General features: G+C 50.1%; 1 protein-coding gene across 2 annotated transcripts in view; it reads right to left on the bottom strand.

Moving 5' to 3' along the window:
• GLS (glutaminase) overlaps positions 1-25,916 on the bottom strand; it is a 1,476,479-nt gene that overhangs the window by 478,453 nt on the left and 972,110 nt on the right. The gene's annotated exons all lie outside the window — the stretch shown is intronic.

The raw sequence follows: 25,916 nt of genomic DNA, 5'->3' as shown, positions 1-25,916 counted from the left end.
TGCTGACCCTAGTACGCCTCTAACCATCCACCTTGATATGGAAGCCTTGGAGGCTTGACAGCCAGGCCTTGACCCACCGAAGGTGACAAAGAGGGCGTCAGATTTGCAGAGAGCTCTTGGTCCTTTCCAGGTAGTATCTCTGCGCACGCCTCACATCCAGACAGTGCAATACCCTCCGAGCGTCATCCTTATGGTCCGTGAAGAACGTTGGTAGTACTATCTCCTCATTTAGGTTTAAAGAGGAAACAACCTTGGGTAAGAATTCGGGACGAGTTCTAAGCACCACCTTGTCCTTATGAAAAGTAGTATAAGGCTCTGAGGCCACCAGCACTCGGATTTCACTGATCCAGCGTGCCGAGGTAAGGCCCACCAGGAGGGCCATCTTAATGGTGACTAGCCTGATGTCCGCTGAACCATAGGTTTGAAACGTGTATGCGCCAGGACGCCCAAGACCACAATGAGGCCCCACACTTGGTGTGGTTTCTTGATAGGTGGATAAAGCCTTGTCAGGGGTGCCAAGTGTTGTTTAACCACCGGATTAGAGGATGAGAATACCTCCCCCTCCGAGTTCCTGTAGGCTCCAATGGCCGCCAGAAAGGTGCGGCATGTGTCTACGTGTACCCTCGAGTGTGCGAAGTGATAGGATGTCGTCCAACATGGAGGTCAAAGGATCAACCTCCTTTGATTCCGCCCACTGACAAAACCTGGTGCACTTGGTTTTGTACTGGCACCTGGTAGCATTGCTCCCAGCCCCTTACATAATGTCTAAGTTAACCTGTGACAGATGCAGATGCCTCAGTGTGACTTGTTCAGGTACCACGCTGCAAGGGCTAACTTCTGGGGGGCATGGTGGATGACTGTGCCTCCCTGCTGAGAGAGTAGGTGTGCTGGGCCCAGCGGAAAGGTGCACCAGGGCTGAGTAGTTCCGAGAACCATGGCCTTGCTGGCCACCACAGAGCTATCAGGGTGATACGCAGGTGCCAAGCCTCCCTGATCTTGCAGATAACCCTGTGGACCAGGGGAGTGGGAGGGAAGGCATACGCGTTCATGTTGTTCCACTGGATCTGCATCGCATCACCCACAGAGCCCCTGCCCTGTCCCTTCCAGCACGTGAACTGGGGGCATCTCTTGTTGGACAGGTGGCGAAGAGATTCACCTGAGGATGACCCCACTTGTTGAAGATCCCCTGAAGGACCTGTTTGTCCAACTGCCATTCGTAGTTATCCACACCCAGCTTGCTGAGCCTGTCCGCCTCTAGGTTGGACTCCCCCGGAAGGTCGATTGCTGCCAGGTGCATGTTGTTTACCAGAGCCCACTCCCAAAGGTTGGCTGCTAGAGTGCAGAGGGGAGGAGACCTGGTGCCACCCTGCTTGTTGATGCAATACAAGCTGGTGGAGCTGTCCGTTTCAATGAGGATCGCCTCGCCACTGACCATCGGGAGGAAGGCTTTGAGAGCGAGCCAGATGGCCATCAACTCGAGCCAGTTGATGTGGGCCGCCTGCTCATGACGGGAGAATACCCCATTGGACACAGTGACTGCCTAAGGTAGCCCACCAGCCCTCTAGGGAAGAGTCCATGGTGCTGGTGACCTGAGGTGCTGGTTGACGGAAGGGCCTGCCTATTCGCAGGTTTTTGTCCGTGCTCCACCAGACTAGGTCCTGGTGCAGATGTGTGATGCTGACCTGCTCTGTCTGGGAACCCCTCTCCTGACTCCAGGAGGCTGAGAAGTGCAACTGCAGTCGCCTCATTTTGAGCCTTGTATGTGGTACTGCCAGGAGAAATGCCGCTATGATGCCCAAGAGGTATTGGTACCACCATGCCGAGGTCACTCCTCTGCTGAGAAAATGCTCCATGGCCCTCTTGACAGCTGCAATCTTGTCCGCTGAGGGGAAAATTCTCTCTGAGCTCGTATTCCAGATAAGGCCCGGGAAGGTTAGACTCTGCGTGGGCGCCAACTGTGACTTCTAAAGATTGTTGGAAAATCCCAGCTCGTATAGTGTATCCATGAGGGCGGAGGCAGTGTGCTGGACTGCAGCCAGAGACCTTGCCCTGACTAGCTAGTCATCTAGATATGGGTAGATGTGATGCCCCTGAGCCTTGAGTAGGGCTGCAACAGCGTTCATCAGGACCTTGTATTGGAAGTGAAAACCCATGATCCTGAACCTCAAAGGACCAATGGGGTTGCCAGATCAGGACGTGTAGGTAGGCATCCTTCAGATCCAAGGAGCACATCCAGTCTCCCACACACATTGTCTTATCTATTAGCGCTGGGGTAACCATCTTCAACTTTTGGAGAGGAAGGGAAGGGTTCAAGGTGGAAAGGTCCAACACAACTCTCAGGCCAGCATGGTAAACAATTTTGAATAGAAGCCCAGATCCCCTGAGAGGCTGGACTTCTTCCACTGCCTGACTCTCTACAAGCGAGCGTATTTCCGACAGCAGTGTTGCTGTACCAATCTGTGCGTGCGTCGGGGATAGGGAGCAGGAAGAGGAGAGGATGCATTGGTCCGTAAACCTTGTCTTCCAGCTGTGAGCGTGAAGGGCAAGCCTGCCCCCCACCGGAGACTCGTGGATCCGGATGGGTGTGTCACGATTTCTTGCCCTCTGAGGCTGGGGCTGAAGAGGGGGACTGGACAAAGCCCTTGTGAGCCGCCTTGTGCTGTTTGCATCTGTGCAGGCTCAGGGATCTGTTTGGTTGTCTGGACTGTCTCTTGGAAGCCCCTAAAGCCTTTGAAGGACCAACCCTTGTCTGAGCACTAGTGCGCTTGGCTATATGTCTTAGGGGTGGACTTGGTGAGGATCGATAAAGATTTAGCAGCCTGTGAGCTATTCTTTTTCTTATCAAGTTCCTTGTCCGTTGTTGAATGGAACAGATCACCCCTCTCGAAAGGAAGGTCCAGCATATGTTACTGGCCATCAGGATTGAACTTAGTCGCCCTTAGCCAAGCCGTCCTTCTTATGTCGGTAGCAATACAGATGGCACAACCTGAGTTATCAATGTGAGCCACCGTGGACTCCATTATGTCCTGTGCCACTATTTTGGCTTCAGCCAGCCCAGCCTTGAAGCGAGCCTGGATCTGCACAGGGAGTTCTGGTAGGAAGTCGGCGATCTCTGGCTAGAGGCTTTGGTTGACTGCCGCCAGCATGGCATCTGCAATGGACTGGCGCAGATGGCGAGTGGCATTGAAATAGATTTTCTTTCCAAAAGCCTCCAGGATCTTCTCCTTGCCCAGGAGTGCTGAGCCTGATGTAGCCGAGGACGATTGAGGCCTAGAGTATAGTGATGCTGCCGCTAACACTGGAGGAGTGTGGCTAGGGGTGCGCTGACAGTAAGATGGGCGCCCCCTTCCGTTTGCCTAAACTTAGCATCGAGACGCCGATTGGTAGGCTGGGTAGAATGTGGCCTGAGCCATCCTTTTTTGGCAAATGCCACCACGTCCTTCAGTGAGATTCCCGTTCTGGCTGTGGGGCATAGAGTGAGAACATCTGCCAATACCCCTGCCACTGGTTGTTCCACCTGTGGCATCCCCAAATACTCAGCCAGGCCCGCCAGACATTTGAGAAAGACTTTGGCAGATGATGGAGTGTCAGGGTCCTCCTCCTCATCTGTGTCCAGGATTGTGTCTTGCTGGTCCGGTGCAGCCCGAGGAGTGCTGTGGAGTACTGATTATTAGTGCCGGAGGCTGCTGCAGCAGTGTAGGCGGGGCTGCCGGGACTGATACAGGCATGGGAGCCGGTGTCGTAGGGACTGGCGCAGGTGCCAGGGGCTGCCTGGACCCAGAGGTGGCCGTGGGTGCTAGCGGCTGTACTGGAGGGAGCAGGTCCCTGATCAAAACCTTAAGGATGGTACCCAATCTGAGAAGACCTCATGAGAGTAAGGAAATTCTCAAAGAACCTGTCTTCACAGGCCGGAGGAGTGCTTGATGGAATAGGTGCGGGGGCCTAAGGTTGCTGAGGCTTAGGCGCGCCCTGTCTCGCTGTATAGGGAGAGGAGTATCGGCCCTGCGAAGTCGATGGGTATGCTGTGGGCCAAGTGACTGGTGTTGACCAGTCCCAACTGGAAACTCACTCCCCTACCTGGTCCCCAAAGGGAGATGGTGTTGGGTGAGGCGGCCATGCACCTCAGGTCGGAGCCTGGTAGGCGGAGTGCCCTTGGCTGTGGAGCTGGTAGTGCTGCGTACAGGTGCCCCCTCAGACATCAGTCCGGTGTTAGGGCATAGCTCCTCGGGTTGAGACCCAGTAATAGAACCTTGCGGTCCCCCCGCTGAATCCCCGGTAGGATCTTGCGACCCCCAGTAGCTGGAACAGCCTTGGTACTTGTGCTGGTCGTAGGGCCTGTTATGTCCCTCCCACTAGTGTGCTTAGTAGGAAAGGAGTCGCCTATGCGGGGTGCGGAGAACAGTGCACCTACCTTGGGCCTAGTCTTCTGCTTCACGAATGCTTTAAGGTCCTCTAGAGGCAACCTTCTGAAAATCTCCCTCCACTTGGCTAGTCTGTTCTTGAGGGTTCATGTACGGTTTCCTATGGGTTGAGCTGGAAGGCAAAATTAACAGTTTATGAGAGAATCGAGAGAGAACGGAATAGATCAAGCGACTTAGTGAAAAAGAAAATGCAATGAAAGCAGAGGTATCAGAAATCAAGGCAATACTGAATAGACGAAAGGGCTTGTGCTCTAGAATTGGTGAATGAAAATAGGCAAATGCACTTTAACCTGCTATTTTGCATTGTTTTGAGGTCCGTCCCACAGGACATTTGGCATCAAGAAGGACACCAAGACCACTTGTTCTCAATGAAATGCGCTTATTTAGGGGCTCTGTACAGGCAGTGGCCAAAACATGGATTTCCCCATAAGTAATGATTACAATCATGGGGGCCCTTATGACAGAAATGTCCCAGCCGCCCTTCTAACCACTGTACAAAACCTTAGAATTACAGTGAGATTGCCATACCACCCCTACTCAACCATGCATGTTTTTCAGTTCCCAAAGCCTTCTCTCGAGTTCCAGCTAGTTGCAAGAACCTCCACGGTCCAGTACAATGTGTCTACTTCCTGACCTCTAGTCCTTTAAGGAGACAGATCACTGGTTATTGCGGACAAGGTGAGCTGGAGGTGTCCCTAGGTTGGTCTGAACATTCCTCTAGTTCCTCCTCCTACCAATTCCTTCTAATAATCTCTGAGTCTTCTTCTGGACCCATCTTCCCTGTTCTCTTTTCCTACCTTGGCCTACAAATGGGCACTTATCTAAGGGGAAACCAAAGAGCCCTAGGTCTTTTCAATAAGGTGTTCCCAGTCATCACTGTGTTCCGCTGTACCAGACACGGCTCCTCCTGTGGCCCTTCAGCACGATATCAACGCTAGAGATGATCAACATCTTGGCAGTTGCCATGGAGGTAGCACACGCCGCCGACTGTATCCCCCTGATGTCCATGAAGCACGCTAAGCACCATCATGTGAAGCCCCACGCACCCGGAAGCACGGCGCTCCATTCCAGTATTGGGCAGTATAGGAGATCTGCGGCGGAGAGACCAGTGCTTCTCAATGTATCTAGTGAGTAACTTTGTTACTTTATACGTTTTGTCTTGCCTTTATTCATCGGCCATGGCTCCTGTTCCTCGACTCTTCTTTGCTTCTACCCTGTTAGATTTGGTGTTTTGGATCACCTGGTTTCAATTGCTGGCTTTCTATTTGGATTACGTTTGCTAGCTTGGTTGTCTTTGTTTATTTCTCCCTGCTTACTGACTCCTTTAGCATTTTATTTTATTTATTTATTTTTATTAGCATTTTATTTATTACAAACTTTTTTGCTTTCGTTGTCATCACAAAACCAAATGAATAAACAGAACTTTAACACTTATGATAATTTAAATTTTAAAATTTAAAATAACTAATCATTCACAATTCTCCTCTTTCATTATTACAATTTGAGTTGAGAATTAAAACTTAAATTACAGTCCTTCATGAGCTTAAGTTGTGAGTTTTCATAATCGTACAACTGTGCTCGCCACTTTGACAATAATTTCTTTTAATTTCTCTAGAGCAGCGTTTAGGAAGTTAACTGAGGCATAGTTGACTTTTCGGTCCTTAGCTTGGTAGATACTCTCCCACCATCCCTCAGTGTCTAGACCTTTAATGTGTTTTAGTTCAGGTAGAAGGTGTATCGATCTTAGGTCTTTTAATTTAGGGAAAAACAAGCATAAATGTCTCAATGATTCTTTCTTTTGACTGCATAATCGACATTCGTCTGATGATTCTTTCTTATGTCTCTTTAAAGTACATTTATTGGGTAGGATGTTTAATCTTAATCTCAGAAGTGTGTTCCGTAAATTGATGTTAGGGAATTTCAATAAGTATTTTCTATTCACATTTAGTGCTCCAGTGCTGTTCTTCGATAGCATGTGAGTTCTGGAAGCAGCTCTCTTCTCTTCAGTAATTTGACAGTCATCAGCCCATAATATTATTTTAACAGCGGTTGGATTCTTACACAAGAGATCTTCTGATGTTCTAAAATAAGACAGGAAGTTTATACAATCTAATTTCCATTCCACAGGAATTCGCTCATCCTCCAGTTTACCTCTTTTTTTGAGGATCTCAAATTGCGTGGGACAGTTTTCTAAGATTGTTAGAATAAAATGAGTTTAAGCCTAACTCCTGTCTTATTACTGCAACAGGGGTTGATTGCAGTAAATTTAGTATTCTTTTCAGGAAGAATCCTTTGCATCTTTCCCAAAGCTCTTCACCTAGGCTGTTATTTGCTTCAACTCCATAGATGATAACCGGAGTTACTTTTGGGGTAAAGAATTTAATGATCGGGATAAGCGAGAATCTTCTGTATCGTTTATTTAAAGCTTTACTGTGTGCAGTCCGCTGTTTTAGCTTCTTTTTCACATTCTCCAACCAGGGTCTTTCACTTTTGTACACATTTAGGATAACACCTAAATATTTCTGTTCGAAGGTTGGCTAAAGCCTTTCTTTATTTAAAATCCAAGTATTTTTAATTTTGTGGTTCTTTTCGCCAAAGACCATAACTACCGATTTAGAAGCATTAATCTTTAGGCGGTTTGTTTCCACATCATTTTGTAAGCGGACGAGTTTCCTTTGAAGGTCAATTTTGGTCTGGTCCAAAAGGACGAGATCGTCCGTGTACAATAACCACCCTACTTCTTTTCCATTTATTTTCGGAGGGAAGATGTTATTATCTGTCAGATCTTCTCGCAAGTCCTCGATGAAAAAATTTCACAGGGTTGCTGCTAGGGGACACCCTTGTTTCAGCCCCTTAGATGTTCGGATCTTTTTAGAAAGATTTCCTTGTTGATCAAGCTTTACTTGCATAACTGTACTTGAATAAAGTTCTTTAATAATTTCAAGTATATCGCGAGGGCAGCCTTTTTTTCTAGTTTTCTCCATAATAAGGCACGATCAATGCGATCGAAGGGCTGGCTCAGATCTACACTGGCTGTGTATAGTTTTGTTTTCTTGATTTTTGGACTGAGATTCTCTGACTCCCTATGGATTGGTACTGGGTTTTTTTTTCTATACTTTGCTTTTGGATTCCCTGAGGATTTGTGCTAGACCCCTGATCTAGAACTTTGTAGTGACAAAGTGGAACTTTATGGAACTCTCTTTAGCTGTGTCCTCGTTTTGCCTCTGAAAGTTAGCTCCTCCTCTACCTGGTTGCGCCCTGGTGCCACCTAGTTTAGATCTCCCCCCCATTCCTTCTTTTATTTGTTTTTTGGGCTTTTGTGTGGACCCCAGTTCTTGTTTATTGGCTTTACTTCCTCCATTCTGGCAGGTGGGTCTGAAAGTTTACTATGTTCTAATACGATTGGTGTGTAGGTTTTCATTTTCTTATCTAATATTTTGTTGCCTTCTTTTTCTCTACAGCTGACTGAGAATCTGTCTCACCATCTCCTCCTACTTTCCAGTACTGCCACCTCTTCTGTCTTCCCCCATCTCATCAGCCTTGTTCCTCTCTAGCACTCTCCTATCTTCAGCCTTCTCCAAATCTGAGTCTCCTGCACCCCCACAACTGGTGCTCATTGCATGTATATTTGAATTCCCATTCACCGTGAGTGGCCCTTTTACTTAGGGTATGCACCTGTGAGTGGTAATTGGGAGAGGGCTGGGATTGGCTTGTTACCCTAAGTGCACCTGGGGCTGATTTGGGCTTAGGGAGTTGGACCAAGAATATATCTGTCCGTCACATTGGATGCCAGTTTTCCTCTTTGATCAGACAATGTGCAGCATGTACTGTACTAAGAGACCCTGCTCTGCCAGCATGTGAACTCAGAGACAGTGGGTAAACGGTTAACACTCTTCAGTTTAGTTAGTCGATGAGCGTGGGGGTACAAAATTGTATTTTTGGCAGAGAAACTCTCTGGCGTGGGTCAATTCTTCTGTAACGTTCTTTGTTCTCAGATCCAATCCCCAGTCGGAAAGGGGTGGAACTTCCAGACTTATAAAATGTTCCTTTTTACATTTAGGAATTACTTCCCTAATGCTCTGGACAACGGTTTAACAATGTTGAGATACACACTACCAGTGTCCAATGAATGTAAATATTTCCCCTTAAAGGTAAAGGCAGCTTGGGGTTTGTGTAAAAGGAGCTACAAGCTCTCGCAATTTGAAAAGGTTTCCCTTGCCATTATCTTGGAGGTTAATCCAAGGGTTTTGATTAGTGATTAACCATTTATGCCTGTCTGCTTGATGGATTAGTAGGATGGAAATTATAAATTAGTGACTAACGTACTCTTAGTCCCCTTTCCTCCAAACTGCATGGGTGTCCCTTCACCAGAAAAAACCTTCTTCCCCTTTAAATTTAGAGGTGCGCGGGGTGCTGCCCTGGGAGCATGCGCTGCCCTGACTACGCTCTCCGGCACCACACCTCAGTCCCCATAGACGCATCAACAATAGATTAACATTGCCTAATGACACCAGTTTTATAAGGTGGGAGGATGGTGGGACGTATGGAGGAAAGGGGGCTAAGGACTAAGTCAATACGGTGAGTAACTTATAATTACTCATATATGCCGTCGCCTTTCCTCCATACTGCATGGGCAATTACAACTGAGTGTAGCCCCAGGGGTGAGAGGCAACCCTCCTTAAGCAAACAGGTTTCTAAGAACCGCCTGTCCGAAAGCTGTGTCTGATCTAGAGCCGGCATCCAAACAGCAGTGCTTGCAGAAAGCCGAAGGGGTGGTCCATGTGGCCGCCCTGCTTATGACTTGCCAGGGGACATGCCGCTGGAATGCGATGGCCATTGCCTTGGCTCTGACCGCGTGGCCGTGCATGTTGGTCGGGAGTGGTTTATACTGTCCCTCATAAGCTTCTTTGATGGCCGAGACCATCCAATGGGCTATGGAGGCTTTGGAGGCTTGATATCCCGGTGTAGCTCCGCCGAAGGGGTCAAAAAGTACATCCAACTTGCAGGAGCCCTTGGTCCTGTATAAGTAGAATTTCAGGGCACGCCTGACATCAAGGCAACTCTCTGTGCCTCGTCTTTGGGCTCAGCAAAAAACATGGGCAACACAATTTCTTCGTTCAGATGGAATGCAAAAGGCACCTTAGGTAGGAATGCTGGGTGTGTCCGCAGGACTACTTTGTCCCTGTAAAAGGTAGTATATGGCTCGGAGGCGACCAGCGCCTGGATTTCACTGATTCTACGAGCCGAGGTTAGGCAGAATAGCAAGGCTTTCTTAATGGTGACCAGCCTGATGTCCGCGGATGCCATTGGTTTAAATGGTTTGTGTGCCAGTACCCCCAAGACTATGTTAGGTCCTACACGGGGTGCGGCCTCCTGATGGGTGGGTAGAGCCTAGCGAGACCAGACAAATGCTTCTTGACAATCGGGTTGGAAGAGGAAAAAATCTCCTCCTCCGAGTTTCTGTAAGCACCAATGGCTGCCAGGTGTCCACCTGCACACCAGAGTGGGCGAGGTGCGCCAAGATGGAGATCACGTCATCCAGGGTACATTCCAGGGGGTTGATACCCTTAGAGTCTGCCCAGTTGCAGAATCTGGTCCACTTGCTCTTATACTGGGCCCTGGAAGACTTGCTCCTGGCACCCTTTATGATCTCTAGATTAGCCTGGGAAAGGCTGAGGTGACCTAGCGTGACCTGTTTAAGAACCACGCTGTGAGGGCTAGTTTCTGTGGAGCGGGTGGATCACCCTGCCCCCTGCTGCGCCAGAAGATGCGTTGGACCCATCGGAAAGCGAATGGGAGGTCTCTCCGAGAGGCTGAGCAGCTCCGAGAACCATGGCCAGGCTGGCCACCACGGTGCTATCAGAATAACGCTGAGGTGGCGAGACTCCTTGATCTTGCATATCACCCTGTGCATCAGCGGTGTGTGTGGGAAGGAGTATGCTGTCATTCCGTCCCACCGAATCTGGAATGCATTGCTGAGGGAGCCCGGGCCCTGACGCTGCCAGGAGGCGAACAGTTGGCATTTCTTGTTGGTCCAGGAGGCAAATAGGTCCACCTAGGGGTGTCCCCATTTGTAGAACATCTCCTGCAGTACTAGGTCGTTCAACTGCCACTCTTAGTTGCCCGCTCCCAGTCTGCTGAGCCGGCCTGCCTCTAGGTTGGATTCCCCCGGCAGGTGGACGGCCGTGCGCTAGATGATGTTCTCCAGGGACCATTCCCACATGCTGACTGCCAGTGTGCACAGTGGGGGGGAGGGGATCTGGTACCTCCCTGCTTGTTGACATAGAACATGCTGGTCGAGTTGTCTGTCTGAATGAGGACGACCTTGCCCTCGATAACCAGAAGGAAGGTTCTGAGAGCCAGCCAAATGACCTTCAGTTCCAGCAATTGATGTGGTACTCCTGCCGGGTCCAGGTGCCATGGACGCAGTTGGTTGTCCAGGGTGGCCCCAACCCGAGAGAGAGGAGTCTGTGGTGATGGTGACCTGTGGGGTAGGTTGCCATAAAGGCCTGCCCATCCGCAGGTTGCAATCCTTGGACCACCATGTGAGGTCTGCGTGAAGCGACGGAGGAATGTTGATCATCTCTGGCTGGGAGCATTGCTCCTGGTTCCAAGATGCCGCAAAGTGCAGCTGTATCCTCCTCATCCTAAGTCTCGTGTGGGGGATGGACAAAAGGACTGCTGCCATGAGACCCAGCAAGTGTTGGTACCACCAGGCCATGGTCACTTCTCTGCTGAGGAAGTGTGTCGTGGGCCTCCTGATGGCCATGATCTTGTCCTCCGAGAGAAAAACTTTCTTGGAGCACGTGTCCCAAATGAGGCCAAAGAAGGTGTCATAAAGCCCAAGAGAAAACACAATGGCAAAGTGGTTAGAGGCATAGTGGGGTTTGTTTCATTGAGCAGATGCCACCTCTGCCTTTTTTGCAGGTGCTCTGTGTGTGGCAGACTGACAGTTGCTGGCAGAAAACCCAGAAGGAACAAAGCCAGGAAAAAATGACATATCCCAGCAAGCCTGGGCCCAAGTACTACAGCCCCAGCTGCCCGGACTCCTCTTTTGAGACAACTAGGCACACAAACCTACAAACGAGCTGGGCAATGCCCAGGCCAATGCCCAAACGAACGCGGAAGGGCATCTGCACATGCGCAAGCCTCAAACGCTTGTTCGCGCTCTACTTCCTTACCGTGCGGACGCATACAGAAGAGCCCCTGCACCGACGCCTGTTGCAGGGCCAGTCCTCGCCCGAAGTCAACTTCAGGCCCTGCGCACTAAAAAGATAAGTGTTTCATATAGTCTTCTTGACCGGAGCATGCTGTTAACCCCTTAAGTGCCATGGGCGAGCTATCTCGTCCTTGACATTACCTCTGTGGTGCCTAGGACGAGATAGCTCGTCCTTTTTGGCACCTTGTTCGCTCAAAACAGTAATCCAATCCCCGGGCTATGTGAGGGGGAGGTCCCCCCTCACTGCCCGGGGGGCTGGAATACTTTAGTTTCCCTTTGGCGTGCGTAAAGCAAGCTGATGTGAAAGTGAAAGTAATTATGGCTGCTGCGGTGAAAATGAAAGGTGAGTCTCCACCTTTCTCCCCCTCGATCTCCGGCTGTATTTCAAGCCGGAGATCGAGGGAGGCGTTGTTGGAAAGGGGAGATTCACCCCTTTCCAACGACACCTTTTGTGAAAGCATTGCTGGGCGCGGATCGGGCGCAGAGCACTCGATCCGCGCCCAGCAATGCCCATTTGACACCAGGGATCTGTCTGAGAAGCGGGGAGGTGGGGGCTGCTTACAGTAAGCAGCCCTCTCCCGCCCCTGGCCCCCAAAGCATGGTCGCACATATGTGCAGAACCCTGGGGGCAGATGGCTGATCATCTGCCCCCAGGGAAGGGGGCAAAATAAAAACATTTAAAAATTGTAAATGCAACGGGGATGGGGGGTGGGCCACTAGACACCAGGGATTATTTTGCCCCTGAAAGGGTGGTGGCACTCCCCCTCCCACACCAAGTGGAAAGGGGGCCACCCCTTGCAGCTCTCCCTAGGGGCAGATTTCTGCCCCCAGGCGGGAGTACATGAGGTGGCCCCCCCATCCAATTGGAGGGACGGGGAGGGCCACCAGGAATAAGTGTGCAGGCCCCCAAAGGATGGGGTCTGCAGGTTAGGGCCCCCCTGGGGGCAGATGGCTGATCATCTGCTCCCAGGGAAGGGGGCAAAATAAAAAAAAAACTAAAGAAAAAAGACACAAAAGGGAGATTTGGGTGGGGGGCCACTAGCCACCAGGGATTTATTTTACGGAAAAGGGGGGTGGCTCTCTCCCCCTCAACCCAAGGAGAAATGGGGGCACCCCTTGTAGCCCTCCTGGGTGGCAGATATCTGCTCTTAGGAAGGGGCATGTAACCCCAGGGAGGGCTGAATGAGATGCCCTCCCTGCATTTGGTGTGGGGGGGGAGAGGGTCACCCTCCATTACATTAGAAAATTACCTGCCGGTTTAGGGTGCCCCTCAGCCCTGCCCCCCTAAAGTGCAGCCTGCCGTTTTCAATTTTTTCTTTGTTTACCAAACTTGCCTTGGCGCAGAGGGGCACACTGGTGTGCCAATCTGGCCCCAGGGTGCACAAACCTTACTGCCCCACCCACTCGAGGGCCTGTCCCACAATTTTTGGTTCCCCTCTCCCCCCACCCCTAATGGAGGGGTGGTGTACCTCACGCAGCTGTTTGTAGAGTGCGGGCCACCAAAAATTGTGGGACAGGCACCCCAGTGGGTGGGACAGTAAGGTTTGGGCACCGTGGGGCCAGATTGCCACACTATTGGGCCCATCTGTGCCAAGGGGAGTTGGGTTACCAAGGAAAAAAGGTAGACTGCATTTTAGGGGGGGTTGGGGGGCACCCCAAACCGACGGGGAATTTTCTAATGGGAAGGGGTGGTGACCCCCCACCCACAATGTAGTGAGGGCCATGTCATGCAGGCCTCCCTGGAGGCAGACATCTGCTCCTAGGAAGGGACACCTGACCCCAGGGAGGAGTGCAGGACAGCCCCCCCCCTTATCTGCCCCCAGGGAGGGCTACATGAGATGCGCCGCCCATCCAATTTGGGTGGGGGTGGAGCGGTGCATCCCCCTTCACATTACAACATTCCCGGCGGTGTAAGGTGCCCCTCAGTGCCCCCTAAAGTGTGGCCTGCCATTTTCAATTTATTTCTTTGTTTACCAAACTTGCCTTGGCGCAGAGGGGCACATTGGTGTGCCAATCTGGCCCCAGGGTGCCCAATCCCTACTGCCCCATCCATTGGGTGGACTGTCCGACGTTTTGGGGTGTGGGGGCACCTCATGCAGCCCTCCCTGGGGGCAGTTATCTGCCCGTAGGAAGGGGCAAATGTGTTTTCACTGTGGGGTCGGGGGGTTCAGTAGAGCACCAGGGATGGCTTGCAAGGGGGGGCATGCTTGGAAAGTATGAGTGTAGATTTCTTTTTGCTGGGGTGACCATAGGTAACACATGTTTTTTGTTTTGTTTACAGATTTTTCTACGCGAGCAGCTGCAACGTTATGCGAGTACTGTTTTTTATTATTTTATCGTTAGGGCCCACTGTCAGTGGGGTGGGTGAGACTGGGGCTGGATTGTTGTTGGTGGTGGTGTGGATGGGAATGGGCCGTCTGGGCAGATATTTTGGTGGGCTGGGATACAATTGCAGGGGCAGGCCACAAATTGCCCCCAATGCCAGCAGAACATTGGTGTTTCTCTGGGAGCGGATGCCTCCCGTGTGGGTTGTCCGTCTGCAAGCCCAGGCTCTACCTCTGGCTGTGCTACATTACAGATGTCACCTCCAGGGAGGAATGGGGATCCTGCCGGGGCTCCCTGGAGCTGCCACTGTGCTTAGGGGATGGTTCACCCACATGGTACATGGATGTCCAAGGCCAGGGATATCACCTCCAACCGTCCTGGAGTTGCAGATGGGCTGCATTACAGCTTTTCCCTTCGGGGAGGTATTGGCACACTGCCGGGACTCCCTGGTGGTGAGAAGCTGTAACGCAGGGCAGCCAGAGCTCCAGCAAAGTCGGCGGTAATATCCCTGGTCTTGGGCACCCTTCTCCCACGTGGGTCTTTGTCTGGGGTTCTGGGTAATAAATTCTGGGCCGCTTCGCGCACGTCAGACCTCTGTGCATTTCCACGGGTGTCCTCTTTTCGGAAATGCATGGGGTTCCCTGTTTTCCTTGCTGGCTTCGACACCCTAGGCCCAAATCTGTAGGTTGCCCACATGAACAAAATGTGCTGTGCCGAAAGGCTTGGGGTAACCAGTGGGTTACCCTTTTCCTTTTGCGCACCAGTAGGTGCACCCACACATGTGAGGTGCCGTTTGTCGGGACACCTGTGGGAACACGGGAAGATATGACATCTGTTGTTGGCGACGTGTTTCGGTGAGTGGACAGAGGGAAATGTCTCTGAAATTGGCTGGAAATAAAGACAATTCTCAGACATTTCGCTCTGGCCACCCACCGAAACACAGCGCCAACAACACGTGGCCTACCGTCCTGCGTCCACAGACGTGTCCCGATGAAAACGGTACCTCACATGTGTGGGTGCACCTACCGGGCGCAAAAGGAAAAGGGTAACCCACTGGTAACCCAAGCCTTTCGGCACAGCACATTTTGTTAATGTGGGCAACCTACAGATTTGGGCCTAGGGCAGTGGTCCTCAAACTATTTTGGCCTGGGGCCCCCCTGAGCAATGTTTGGGCAGGCCGGGCCCCCCCAAAAGTGCCAGATGTACAGTATGTAGAAATTGCTATGAACATTTGCGTGCCGTCACCGCTCCCTACTCCCAGTACAGACCCTGGGCTCTCCTCTCCCTAATCCCACCACTATCCCAGTGCTGCTGCCCCTCCTGCTCCTACCACAGTCCCATAACACAGGCATACACACATCCATACACATTTAAATAAAAAATAAATCGCCATAAACGTACCTTCTGCAGGGGCCTGAGCGTGGTTGCTAAAATGCCCCGCTCCAGGTTGCTCTGCCCGTATGTGCGAGGAGGCGCAGGAGCACCCCCTTGCACATACATACATGCAGTGCCCCAGCCAGCATTTTCAATGAGCTAAGCAAGGCTGGAGAAGCAAAACACCCCCAGCGTTGCATGGCTCAGTGATCATGTGCGGCTGGGGAAATTAACTGTCAAAGGCAAACAGTGTTTACCTTTGACAGTTCAGCCAGCCCAGGAGCAAAAAAAAAAGCAGCTGAGGTAGTGCTCAGTGTTTCACTGGGCTGGCTCCTCGGCTCCTCCATAATGGGTGAGGTGACCAGGGGGTGGACGCCCCCTCACCCATTATGGATGAGCTGGCAGGCTTGGACTGGCCTATAGGGCAATAGGGCGATGACCGTACCAAAAATGCCAAATGCTAGTGTAGGCCAGTCAAAATGGGCCACTTTTTTGGCCAATGTGGGCCAGTTTGAGGAGTTATTTCACTATGCAGCTAGTAGTTTTGACCATTGTTGCTGAATAAAATGCTAATTGTTTTCGCTTCTTGTCAGGCGCCCACGCGCCCAAGGATCACAGGGCTACAGACCACAAGGCAGCCTACGGAGACCGAACGTAGCGGTAAGCCAGAGCTAACTGTTTCCTTCTTCTTCTATCCAATTGAAGCTCACTGCATATGTTGCTCTAGCACCGGAGCTCTTGTTGTTTGATTATATATGTCAAAGCACCATAGGTGCACCATTGCTAGTGTACATTTCAGTTTAAGCACCAAGGTGTGTCATTACATTTTATTCTTTTCTGCATGTGCATTTGCTTGAACATGCATAAGGTGTAGCCAGGAAGTGCTACGCTGCGAACATTCTGGGGGCCTCACCAAGAATACATGGGGGAAAACTCAGTGCATGCTTATAACTGAGTTCTACACCCCAAGGGGTGGATGTATGAGTGTGGTGTATTTGAATGCACGAGAGGGCAAAAGATGCTGGAGTTGACCCAAGTAGCATATCAGCACAATGTTTACTGAGTAAGCTCACTGAGCAAGAGCCGAGGAGCATGCTTTCCCTTACCCATCCACTATCCTTTCCCTAACCCTCAATCTGGTTTTCCTACAACCCCCCAACCTATCCAATCCGTGGACCCTAACCCCCTTTCCTTGTGGGGGTCGCGGTGTCCTGTGCTTACACAATCCAGGCGCCAAGACCACCAAGGGGAGGTAGGAGTTTGTGCTGCTTCTGCGCTGGACTGGATCTCGCCTTGACAGTAGGTCAGTCTCTGCGTAGGCTGCAGCTGCGACTTCTTGAGGTTGAGTGAAAAACCCAACTCGTGCAGTGTGTTCATCAGAGCGTGGGAAGTGTAGTACACCGCTTTCGGGGATGCTGCGTAACGAGCCAGTCGTCGAGGTACGGGTAGAAGTGATGGCCCTGCGACATGAGGAGGGCCGCCACTGTGTTCATCAGCCTGGTAAAGACCCCGGGGGCTGAGTAGAGGCCAAAAGGAAGCACCTTGTATTGGAAATTGTAGCCCATGATCCTGGATCGTAGAAAAGAACGGTGAGGCTGCTAGATCGGGATGTGCAAGTATGCGCCCTTCAGATCCAGGGAGCACATCCAGTCTCCCTTGCACAATATTTCTGCTATCAAAACTGGTGTAACCATTTTGAATTTTTGTAGAGGTAGGGAGAGGTTGAGGGTGGAAAGGTCCAGCACAACTCAGGCCCAGCTGGATCTTTTTCTGAATGGCGAAAATCCTGGAGTAAAAGCCCAAGCCTCGCTGGGAAGCTGGGACTTCCACCACTGCCTGGCTCTCGACGAGCGAGCAGATGTCTGCCAAAAGAGTTGCTGTCTCAAGCTGGGGGAGCGGAGGGGAAGAGGGAGGAGAGGCTGGGATAGGGAGTCGGTACCCCGTGGATGCTATGGAGAGGATCTAAGGGTCTGCAAAATTCTGGTGCCAAAAATGTGTGTGGTGTGCAAGCCTGTCCCCCACTGGAGACACGTGGACCTGGAGGGGCGTTCCATGTCTTTTTTCCCTCTGAGGCTGTTGCGGAGGAGGGGGACTGGAAAAAGCCCTTACTCCCCCCCCCTTTTGTTGCTTGCGCTGATGTTGGGTCGACGAACGGTCAGGCTGCTTGGACCTCTGCTCTTGGACGCCGCGGAACCCTGCATAAGTACACCCCTTGTCAGAGCGCTGCTGTGACTGGGTGTACGCTTTGGGCGTGGTCTTTGTAAGGATGGATAACGACTTGGCTGTTTGTGAGCTGTTTTTCTTTTTATCCCACTCCTCGTCCGTAGTGGAGTGGAAGAGGTCACCCCCTTCGAACTGCAGGTCTAAGATGCGTTCCTGGACATCCGGGTTGAATTTCGTAGCACAGAGCCAGGCCGTTCTTCTCATGTCCGTGGCAATGCAGATGGCCCAGCCAGAGGTGTCGATGTGGGCCACGGTAGACTCCATGATGTCTTGTGCCACCATCTTGGCCTCTGCCAGCCCCGCCTACAATCGCGATTGGCTCTGCGCCGGAAGCTCTGGGAGGAAATCTGCAATTTCCAGCCAAAGCCTCTGGTTAACAGCTGCCAGCATGGCATCTGCGTTGGCTTGACAGAGATGCAGGGACGCGTTGGAATACAGCTTCTTGCCATATGCCTCCAAGATCTTCTCCTTCTTGCCTAGCAGCGCCGCGGAAGAAGAGGCCGAGGACGACTGAGGCTTGGAGTATAGTGATGCCGCAGCGATCACCGAAGAGTGCGGCTGATGCTGGGCTGATAGAGAGAGTATATCCCCCTCCATCTGCCTGTACTTGGCGGCCAGGCGTCGATTGACCGGCTGGACCGAGTGGGGCTTGAGTCAGCCCTTTTTGGCCAAGGTAACCACGTCCTTCGGCATCGGGATCCCCGTTCTTGCTGTGGGACGTAGCGTGAGGACTTCGGCAAGGACCCCCTCTGCTGGTTGCTCAACCTCAAGTTGAGGAAGGCCCAAATACTCTGCTAGCCCGGCAAGACGTTCCTGGAAGGCCTTGGCTGACGAGGGTGTGTCGGGGTCCTCCTCCTCATCTGTGTCCACATGAGGGTCTGGTTGGTCCGGTACTGGTGGAGGGGTGCTGGGAGCCGAAGGCTGTGGTGTGGAGACCAGAGCTGGAGGCTGGTACCGTACAGCCTGCACAATCGGTTGGGGGGCCAGAGCGGGCGGCTGAGGCTGCACAGGGGCCAGAGGCATCTGTACTGGAGCCTGCAGCACCTGAGCCATTGGTGGGAGCACTTCCCTGATGGCGTTCCTGAGGATGACCCCCATCCGAGGAGATTTCATGAGCCTGAGGAACCTTTCAAAAAATCTGTCCTCGCAGGCCGGAGTGGTAGGCGATATGTATGAGGTAGCGGGCGGCTGCTGGAGCCGTTGAGTGCCCTGCCCATACGGACGCAGCGGGAACCTTCCCTGTGCAAATGAAGGGTAGGCCGTAGGCCACATACTTGGGTGACACCAGACCCACCTTGACACACGCTCCTCCACCTGCTCCCTGTCTTGGTGCGGTATCGGCCGGATGTCAGGAATGTCTGGCACGGCGGCCATTTTGTCGAGCTGCCTTCCACGTGCCTGCGTCTTGTTGCTCGGCTCAGTGGGCCCCGCCCTGTCCAGGACTCTTGTGTGGATCATGGGGCTTACCCTGTTCCTCATGCCAGGGCCTGGTAGGCGCTTCACCCTAAGCGGATCTGCTGATAAAACTGCGTATAGACATGTTGCCAGTACTAGGGCGTGGCCCCTTGGGTAAAGACCCGGTAAAATAACCTTGCGGTCTCTCATCACTGTCACCGGGAGGATCTACTGACCCCTCGGCCTGTCAGCCGGTAGCTGATGTAGCCTTGGTACTCGTGCTGGTATGAGAACCTGAGCGGTCCCTCCTGCGAGGACGAGTCCTTGGGAAGGAGTCTCCCTTGTGGGGTGTGCTGGAAAAGAGCAGCCCTACCTTGGGCTTGGATCGATAATATACAAAGTCCTTTAGGTCCTTTGGAGGCGATCTCTGGAAGAGCCCCCACCACCTGGCTAGTCTGTTCTTCAGAGACCTTGAGGAGAGCGCATTGCAAGCGGTACAAGCTTGCCAGCTGTGGTCTGGGCCAAGGCAACGAAGGCAGAGGGCGTGGAGGTCTTTAGTTGGAAAGAGCCCGTCGCAGGATGGACACCTGCTGAACCCTGTAGAAGTCGACATGCGCCGGGGAGGAGCGTGACGCCTGAGGATCGAGTACCTAAATGATAAAGACCAAAAAGACAGAGGAGAAGAAGTATCCATGAGTGGAATTACATGGTCGAAGCCAAACCTAGGAGCGCTGGTGAATTAGGCCCGTTCCCGTCGACGCAGAAAAAGGGACTGAGGTGTGGCGCCGGAGGGCGGAATCAGGGCAGCGCATGCTCCCAAGGCCGCACCCCGCGCTCCTCTAAATTTAAAGGGAAAGAAGGTTTTTTTCTGGTGAAAAAGGTTCCGTCTTCCGTCCCTTGGAAGGGACACCCGTGCAGTATGGAGGAAAGGGGACGGGACGTAAGAGTAAGAAGCTGGACACTTGGGACTGGCATGTGGTGAGCCAATGTCCACTGCCATGCAACAGAAACCAGGACAAGGTCAACAGGAGGATCCTCCCCAAACTTCTTGAGGATCAAACATCCACTGACTTGGGGTGGCCCCTGGGCTCCTGATTCACTGCCAGGAGGGTTTCTAGAACCTGAGATGGGACTTCACCACAAATCCCATGAAAAGGGCAGAGAAACACTTAGGGGTAGAAACGTGTTAAATACATTGTTAATGACATGCTCAAGGAGGAAGGAGACAAGAGGTAATTCTGGAAAGTGTGCACACCGACAGTGAAGTGTAAAAAGTACAAAGGCTAAAGTGGTGCACTATCACAAGTATAGTAACAAGGTTACAATCTTTAGGGAGAAGATGAATTGAAAGTATATCATTTAAGTAAACTAGGGGTTTCCATATGCCTTGGCTACTCAGTGTTCATCCTGAACTAATACAAAAAATGTTGGTCACGCATGCAATGCCACACCAAGAAGGGAATGATGCTTAGCTCGGGGCAACTGCTTCTCTATCAGTTTAAAATGCAGGCTCGGTGGGGGAATGTACCCCACTTACTGATAGGCAGCACAGAGAAGGGAGTTATATTAGAGCGCTTGGGGATTGATAGTATAGTGATGTGTTAACGGAATGATCTGGAACGGTTTTGCAGTTGTACTCATAATGCTAATGGCAGTGTGTGCTTGAGGATTTGAAATTGCCACTCTTTTAGTCCAGCGATTCTTCCATCACATCCTGGCATGATCCTCCTGAGCAAGTCCACACCATGGAAAATCACTTACTTATGAATATGTTCTAAAGGCTATGCTTTCTAATCATTGCCATGCTCTATATCCTGTCTTTTTATAGTGCTCCTTAATTTGTGAGCGATAGCAGGTCAAAAGCTATTCTAATTTGAGTAAACGTTAATTAGAATAGATTTTCAGGAAAATATGGAAATCTTTCTTTTGATCTACTACTACAGTCTAGAAAGTAAGGAGCTCCCTGCAGATATTCCATTCCAGGGCCATGTTTTTTAGCCTGTTCCATTTACAACCATAGAATAAAAGTATTTTTCTTGGTTTTGCCAGCTCTTTCTTTCTTTTGTTATTTTTATGACAGCGTAATTCTAAAACAGAGAAAGGGATTACGGAAGCAGTATACAATTCTTAAAAGGCTTCTGATTCAAACAGAAGCAAAGGTGCTGAAGAGTAAAGCCACAGGAGGCCAAGGTGCTGGCAAGAGTCACAGATATTAAACAAATCCCATAAAGGCTAAAATTATTATTGTTTGGCAGTCAAGATGAGCCTGAGGTCTTCTTTGTTATACAACATTTATTATGCTAGAAAAATATGGATTAAAATCCAAGGTTTAAATTGGGATTCCTTTACTTACCAAGTATGGAAAAGGAATCGGGGCCTGTCCTCCTTAGGCGAAGTTTACAGTCTTCAAATGAGGCTAGGACCTGTGATGAAGTCCTCTTCCTAGTTCTGGGGACCACCATGGAGGTAACTGATGGGTCTGGGTGCCAACACAAGCCACCGGGTATTGGGATGGGGAGGTCCTCTGCTGCATCACTGGGACCATCAAAGTAGCTCACCGGAGGCCATGGACAAGACAACCCTAAAAGCCTTTATCCTGCCCATACCCCTTGTGGGACAGTGCAGGGCAAAAAAAGGCACACTGCTCCGATCTGAATTTCTCTCTGACCACACTCAAAGCACCAACATAGAAAAAGACACTTTTACCTTTAAGGGAAATCACTTCCCTTCACTTGAAGATGGCAGTGTGTGTCTAAATACAAATACAGCTTCAGACAATACATCAGGGAAGTGATTGCACAAAATCTGTGGGATGTTCATGCTGGGAAACAATTCAATTTCACTGTGCACACAATGTGAAAACAAAGAAAGTATTTAGCAACCTGACCCAGTGTGTTTCCAGCACCCAATTCATTTGGTGGAACAGCAGAAGACCCAAGCACAGCACAGGTATCTGAAGAAGGGTCAGGGGAGGAACATCCAAGATGGCAGAGGTGCCAGTTGTACACTTGATCCAGCCCTGTGAACCTCACGCAGTTTCAGGTGCACTCAGGGACAAGAAGCAAACCCAGTCCTCGTCCAATTACAATCCACAGGTGCATCCTCTCAATGAAAGTTGTATCCAGCAGGAGAAGGAACACAGTATAAAAACACACTGTTGCTCAGTTGCTCCGTTTGGGAAGGAGATGCAAGAAGCTCATGTTTGGAGAAGGCTATAGACTGGAGAGACTTGAGAGGCGTAGGTAAGTGGTGAGGCGACATCACTGGAAAGCTAGAGGAGGTGGTGAGAGCCAAGTGGGCAAAATAGATGGAAAGAGAAAGAGGGCAGGAGGAAGTTTAAGTGAAGGAGGAGGTGGTGACATTGGAAGGAGCGTGTTTCGTAGGAGGAGGTGATATGGGAATTGAAGTCAACGGGAGGTGGTAGAAATCAGGGCGCAAAAGGAGGTGGTGAAACTAAAGAAGAAGAAAGAGATGAGAAGATCAGAGATAGGAAGTAAAACAGAATACCTAACATTAGGGGAAGGCTCAAAGGAGGTGGAAGAAATAACATCACAACGTTGAGGTGGCAGTGAAGGTGATAGAGAAGGTTGGAAGCTTAATACCAACTGAAACAGGGCTAAGCCACAGGAGAAAATGCCCAAAGAAGGATGATGGCTATATGTATTAATAACATGCAGAGAGATCAGAGCAGTCCCGGTGGCAACATCTTGAGAGCTCGTAACATCAGGTGCCGAAAGAAGTAATAGAGTGAAGGTAGAGAACCATACCTTAAATAGGCAGAGCAGGAAGGTGGCTTGGCAGAGCTGATTGGCGCTAGGCAGGATCAGAAGGCTGATGGAGGAACGACATTGGGTCAGGGCAGTTACCACAGGAGTAGAGAGGTGACAGGGAACAACTAGCAAGGGGCTACAGGGCTGGGCAGACCTAAAGGACTCCTGTCAGTCCATCACCTCCTCCCTACCCGATGCTTGGTCCAACTTGCTTGCCTCTGGGACAGACTTCCAGTAGTATTGCTCTTTGTGGTTTGGGAGCTGGGAAGCCTCAATAAGTCAGACAACAGAAGAGTTTGAGAACTCTCAAAGTCAAAATGAGACTGGTCACTAAGAAAGGATTCAGGGACCTTGAAGCCTGCAATGCCAGCAAGCGCAACACCAGCCTGGAGCATGTAACACCAAGAAGGGGTGACAACACCCCTTGTGAACGATGTGAACTGGGGCTACTAAGCCAGAAACCAGTCAGGCCTAAAAAACTGCAAAGGGTGGAAGTGACTTTGGACAAGCAGGGGCTTTCTGAGGGAAAACGAACCAAATCCAATACAGAGAGAACCACTGTGGCCTTTGTTTTGTTTGGGAAGACAGCATAAGTTGCCCCAACTTCTGCAATGAACGGTGAGCCTCATTTCTGCGTCGGCTGCTAAAAAAAGATGCCGAAAGGACCCTCAGTGTGCCGCTACCTTTTCTGTTTCCCTTGAAAGATGTGACACTTCCCTGTTCCTCCTCCTACACCCCTTCTGCTTCGCTGGAATCCTTTACCTGCTATGTCCTTATTGTTGCCACCTTCTCTTCTTGGCACGCTGCTACTTCCTTTTCTTTAACTTTTCCCCACCTTAGCCTTGCCTTGTAACATTATACTTTGTTTGGTGGCTGCCATACCATTGCATGCCAACTGCGCTCAGTGTTTGCACTGTCTCAACACAACATAAAATAGTGGTTGGATTTTCTGTTCCGTGGTGTGGGATACACTCCTTTGTCTTGGCTGTGGGTGTCACTGTTATATCCCCACCCACGGTGAAGGGGGCCTGCCACACTGCCTACCTCCAGCACAATGGATGCCCATTACTGGTGAAGATCCTTGATTGCCCATGAAGCCACCTAGCAGGTATGAAAGCGAAGCGCGAGGAATGGCTTTGCCCCTTACTGTCTATGTTTTAATGCATTATCCCTTGACATTAAGACCCTGATAAAGTTGAAATGGATGTTGAAAACATTGTACAGGAACAGACAAATCTGCAACTAATCAACTGCTACAATGTGTATATGGGGAGCACACTAACATCTTAAGGAGGCATCCTCACTGAAAGGGTGGACTTTTACAAATATACCTATTTCAGTGTGGTTTTTTTTCAAAAAGCAAAAAAGGAATACAGAATTTCTGAAGGATATTACCATTATTAGGATACTAGTTTTTAGGCCAACATAGTGCCTTCCTTTTAGACAGATTGCAAGAAATTAAATGGTTTACAGTTGCCATATTCAAGAAAATCATTAAAATGCCCTAAGTGAATTGTTCCCACATACTGCCATTATTAAACCATGCATCCCTACGTATGTCCAAATTCAGCCTTCAATTCCCATGGACTGTCATTGTAGGCCAGGAACACCTACATACACTCAGATTCAGTTTTACATGGCTGTGTACATCCATAATAACCCAGGGTTGCTCCACGTGCACATATTCAGTCCTTATGTGAGACACACAGATCTACATTCAACTACTAAATGCCACCCCCAGCTCCATTTCATATTCACACATATACCAGATCCAAATGCACAGGCCCCAGGTATGCAAACTGTATCCTCACATGCCCACACATGGACACCCCTTCACACACTCCCTATGTCCCTTGCACTTTCAACTTAACTTCACCTCTTTCTTTACAAGATGGAAAAAGCTCCTCCTACCTCACAACAGGCAGCATCTCAGTGGGGCCAAGGCCCAGGAAAGAGCACCACAGTATCAGTGTAGGTGGCAAAGCACCAGCATGTCCCCCCAGTTCATCTATCTCCCTTACACAGAAGCACTGCATCTGGTGCTTCTGCATCAATGGTAGCAAAAACGGGTAGCTGTAAAGCTGCTGATGGGTCTGTTTGCCAATGCTTGGGGTGAGAAAAGAAAATGACCCGATCAAAGGCAAAGACCTATTTTATAACAATTGTGCTCCATCTACCCTGTTGCTTCACTATAGGCTTTGCATATGAGCATTGGGAGCTACTCTGAAAGTAATCTACACATATCCTGCTATGATTCCAGTATCATAGTCCTTAGTACCTCAGAAACAGGACAGAGAATTTGCTCACATTCTTTTTTGTATGAAGATGCCACTGCTTTCGGAGCAGGCAGGGGGACCGGTGGCGGGGGCACCCACTACCATCCCAAAGCATCAGCAACCACTAGCCATAATACATTTCTAACCAAATGAGGTCCCTTAGGATGGAGATATATACACATCCCAAGAAATGCTCCATTTAACTCTTGGGATGTACATAAGAATCATAATTCCCATTGAGAATCCAGAATCCTTGGCAATCCGTGCCCCAGATGGCGGAGGGGCACACTTAAAGGGTTTTATCTCCTTGTTGTGATTATTATATTACTGTGTTAAGCTTCTTTTTGGTTTCTGTATTGCCTATAATTCAACACCCATCCCCTTGGAATTCTGCTTGATGTCTAGTGACAATTTATCCATTGAGTCAACTCCACATAAATTAACAAAATATTATCATTAATAGAACTACTAAGAACAAAAACAAAATATAATACGTTGCTTATAGAGCATAGTTGTTTTCAAAGTTGTGATGTTTTGAAAAGCTGTAATAACATGTGTCCCTTTTGCCCCACTCAACTGTGCTAATTTTATCGACTTACGATGGGTCAGCCATGCTCCGCGAGAACTTGGCATTGGCACATTACGCAAAGATTACAAATCAGGTGCATAACTAACTTGCTAAATAGTTCCATTGTGCCATATCTTAGTACTTGCATACACATATATGACATACTAATTACAACAAAGTAGACAGCACATTCATTACACAGTGGAACCAACCATTCTAAAACTGTGCATCTACATGGTTAACAACAGCAAACAAGTAGAATGCAGCTTGCAGACAAGTATTCACTTGAGGTTTTTTTCTTGAGTTTTTAAAAAAGATTTCTGCTACTTCATTTTTAGATTGAAT

The sequence above is a fragment of the Ambystoma mexicanum genome, chromosome 9 (assembly GCF_040938575.1).
Source record: "Ambystoma mexicanum isolate Mex_15411 chromosome 9, UKY_AmexF1_1, whole genome shotgun sequence".
NCBI classification, from domain to species: domain Eukaryota; kingdom Metazoa; phylum Chordata; class Amphibia; order Caudata; family Ambystomatidae; genus Ambystoma; species Ambystoma mexicanum.
Note: the sequence above shows the minus strand (reverse complement) of the source record. Positions and strands in the feature narration are given on the sequence as shown.